The sequence below is a fragment of the Rhinolophus ferrumequinum genome, chromosome 5, assembly GCF_004115265.2.
Source record: "Rhinolophus ferrumequinum isolate MPI-CBG mRhiFer1 chromosome 5, mRhiFer1_v1.p, whole genome shotgun sequence".
Taxonomy (NCBI): domain Eukaryota; kingdom Metazoa; phylum Chordata; class Mammalia; order Chiroptera; family Rhinolophidae; genus Rhinolophus; species Rhinolophus ferrumequinum.
In genome coordinates, this window is record NC_046288.1 from 69,324,432 (window position 1) to 69,328,931 (window position 4,500).

A 4,500-nucleotide genomic window follows, 5' to 3' on the forward strand; every position below is an offset into this window, starting at 1 on the left:
CTGTAGTCCCACGTGTCAGAACATCCAGATGCCAACAGTATTTCAGTATCACAGTACTTCAGTAATCTGCCAACACGATTCTAATGCTCCTGCCTATAGTATTTCCCACAATAACAAAGAAGCTGATTCACAGAACAGGGTCTCTTTAATGGAACCTAATACAGTATTAAAAAACAAAATCTGTCAGCAGTATTTTGAAGCCTATAAAGGTGATTAGACTTCTTTTGCTTAAATATAACAAGTCACTGAAGTCATAAAAAGTTTTTTTTTTCTTCAGAACCGTTAGAGACAGAGAGAGAGAGAGAGCTGGACAAACCAAAAACTCAATGACTTTTCTCAGACCTATTAATAAACTGAGGTTGTAGGAAACCACCACCTGAAATCGAGAAAGTTAGAGGACTCCAGAGAGTCATAGCTGAGCTCAGCTTACATGGAGCAGAAACTGTTAGAGCCACAAGCTAGCAGAGAAACTAAAATGGCAATTTTGAGAAATTGCTGGAAGCTTAATGTGAGCTACAGTGACAATTAGAAACTCCTGGGAGCCACAGTCTTAGCCCTTTTGCCCCCACACACTTCTGGGCCTTACCTCTAGGAACTCCCTAGGTTTTCAAGTGAGGGCTGGATATACCAGCTTCCTTATGAAGGCCACACTATGGAAAGGGGTGAAAAAGAGTAACTTTACAGTAGAGAAATGTGACAAAACCATCTCAGCAAGGTGATTAATATCTACAGTGATGCCGTGTTAATACTACGCACCTTTGACATGTTGTGCTGAGAATAGCACTTTACCCTCCGGCTTTCTCCTCCAAATCCATAACCTGGGTCTAATCATGAGAAAAACATCAGACAAATGCCAACTGAGGGATAGTCTATAAATTATCTGACCAGTAATCTTCAAAACTATCAAGTCACAAACAAACAAGGTAAAACCTGAGAAAAGGTCACAGCCAAGAAGAGCCTAAGAAGACATGATGACTAAACGTAATTGATATCCTGAATGGTATTCTGGAACAGAAAAAGAACATTAGGGAAATGAGATTAAAATCCGGACTTCAATTAATTTTTAAAAAAATGATGCTTGATACTCATGGTATATATATATATATATATATATATATATATATATATATATATATATAATTACACATTATACAGTGATATATAGTACTCATATAAATATGATATTACATGATATATTATAATTATATTATTTATAACAGATACATACATGTGAGGCATACACATACACAAACACACATATCAAAAATACATCCAAACATTACAAAAAAAATACAAAGTGTATAAAATGAAAAGTAATACTTTCCTTTCCTCCCTCTCTGACTCTATTCCCACTATTTACAGTGTTTCGTATATCTATTCAGCATTTTCCTATAAGGATTCATATCTCCATCTTTTTAAACAAATTTGTAACAAATTTTGTTATACCAATCAATCATAATGTACTATACATATTGTTCTGAAACTTGCTTTAATTTGCTTAAAAATTTTTAAAAAGTAAATTTCTTTACTTATCTTTCAACTAGTTATTGAGTGTATACAGGATGAAAAACATGCTTTCTTCATTTTGGTAATCTTAACTTTTACAACAATGTTTGGCATGGAGTAGGCAGTCAGTAAATATTTGTTGGATGAGTAAGTGAGTAATTTGCACGTCTCAAAGCATAACTCACCCACTGCTCATTTAAGTGAATGATGTGAGAGATACAAACTTATTTTGAATTGGGGAAAAAAAATTGGGTAAAAAAAGGAATTTGCAAAATAGAGAGCAAGCAATCCTGTATTTGTTATGCTTTATTTTTTTTTTCATATTTAAATTCTTAGAGTTCAACATCTGGAAACATAAATAAGATAAATTAACTGCAGAGTAAATGGCAATTTTGAACCAGTTGGCTCATTTATCCCAGCTTTGCATTATTTTCTGGGTACCACGTTTTTATCTACATGTACAGAAGGAAAATACGGATTTTTAAAAAATAGTATTACATATAATCATTACATTTTTTAAAAATCTAGGTGGAATGCCATGGAATATGAAAACGGCATTCTCATAACATTTCTACAATTTCCCTATGCACTCGTATTCATATGGTTTTCTCTAATTTCTTGATATGAATATGTTCTGCCTGTTACACAGAATATCGCCAGATGTAAAATTTAGCACCTACTTAATATTCCATAAAACATCAGTGCCAACACTACATAGGAACACATGGCAAAACTTAAAGACCACCTTAAGTAGCACAGGGAGGCAGGTTTTACTGGTATCTGAAAATATCTTGAAACGTGAACTGGAGTCACTGAGATTCTTAAAATGTCTCTTGGTTTTTATTCAATGCATTGAGTGGGAAGGAGAGTGATAGTTCTCTGGTGTTTATGGCGCCTTGTTGCAGCTTCCCTCAATCTTGCTGGCTCCCTCTTCCACCCATCAAAGCTTCATTCTTTGGGTAAAACACATTTCTCTCCTGTTGTACGCAGAGCAGCTGCAAACATTTCTCTTTCAACTGGCCTCCATTCAACATAACCCTTGAGGTCCTACCTCTTAAAGTAATAATTTCTCAAGGTGCTATTTCTTTTTCCAAATAAAGAGAGTTCCCTAATTGAGAGGAAATGTGCCTGGTGCTAAAATATTTATACAATAATAAAACTGTCACTGCATCATTGTACACAAAACAGGACAGGCATCAGATAATGTTAATTAAGAAAAACTTAAGAAGTAAATAAAGGCATTAGAACTATAATCAAATAATGTAAAAGTGTGCAGTTGCATCTCATTCCATTTGGTAAAAGTATAGTCAAAAATGGAAATTTTATAAGAAAACCAGTAAAAGGAAGAATGTTCTAACAAGGATGTTAAACCAAAAATGGAACAGGTTACCTTGAGAAGTATTAAAATCACTATAATATTTACCCTTCAAGAAGAGGTGGCTTTGTGAGGTAATTAAGGATTTCAACTTGGAAAGATAATAGATTAGATGAGTTACAATGTCTTTTCAAACTATGGGAGGATATGATTCAAAGACAGAGTTATTTTGTTGCTGTTGTTTCAATCTGGAAATTCTTCTTCTTGTTAATCTGTAAGATGTTAAACACCAGTGCTGAGTCCAAGAATGACGGATAAAAGATGAATTTATGTGATGGAAAATACAAATGGTGCCAAAACAAATGTATACACACTTTAAGAAAGGAAAAATACTGTATTAAAATTACTCTGATGGTAACCACTTTGAGCACCTCTTGTAATTGCAGAAGACAATCATGACTTGTATTCATCTTTTGTTATTGGTATATATTGAGTATTATGATTTTAATACAGTTTTTTCCTTTCTTAAAATGTGCATAGAGATGACATCATAAAAATGACAGCATGAGGTGAGCTTCTTGAAATCTCCCCTGAAATTTACAACAAATTGAAAAACTGTAACTCCACAAAGGACTCCCTGCACAGCAGACAGGCAAGACTAAGAGAAGCATTACTGAAATCATCTAAGGTGGGCAAATTGTGCGAGCAGGGGAGGAGGGAAGAGAGAAGTAAGACTGGGCTGCACGGGTACAAGACACACACCTAGCTCAGTGCTCCGAGCTCATGCATTCTGGAACTACCACAGCTGCGGGAGAGGGAAGAACTCAGATTTCTAGGGCTCCACTTATGGCCCACACAGGGCTGAGGGGACAGCATATAACACGGCTGAACCCAACACTCACAGGAGCAAAGACTGAGGGAAGAAGGCTGAAAACAGGGATTTAAGTCCTCACTGCTAAGCAGAGAACAGAAGCCTTAGGCACTGAGCCAAGTCGGCTCCTCCCCTCCCTCCCAGAGCTTGCCCCGCCCCCAACTGTCCAATGCTAGAAGTAAAACAGTAGCAGTGTCAAATCAAAAGAACAGAATAGTTGCAGTTCTGAGAACTGTGGCCTGCAGACACGGTCTCACAGCCCAACTAGTTCCAGCAAAGGGGAGGGAGACATGGAAGCAGGACTGGCTGTGGTGGTGGTCACCGCCATTGCTCTGGGCCACCTCTCACAACCCACCCTGCCCCTGTCCCCACCTATCTGGGCAGATCCATTCAGGAGGAAACAGAGATGCTGAAACACACAGGCTATGAATCTGGTGCAGGAAGAGCTTTGGAACTTAACCTCTCCACATCCCCTCATGGAGGTGGCGCCCTATGACCTAGACGAACTGTACACAGAGGAGAAGCCACCTTCCAGGGAATCCCCCCATTGTGTGAGAAGCTGGAAGAGTGCAGAGAAAATATAACACTACAGTGTGAGAGAGAATAAAAGGCTGTAGTCGAAGAGAAAATAAAACATTCTACCAACATCTACTGAAAAACAAAAGAAAGAACTCTTTCCATCAACCTGTTGCAGAAACCACTCCTGTAGATGTTTAGGAAGAGAAATAATACATCATTAATTGCCACGAATAACCAAGGTAACAAGACAGCAAAGGAAGAAAATGAAAAGTGTCCAGAAAATAAACTT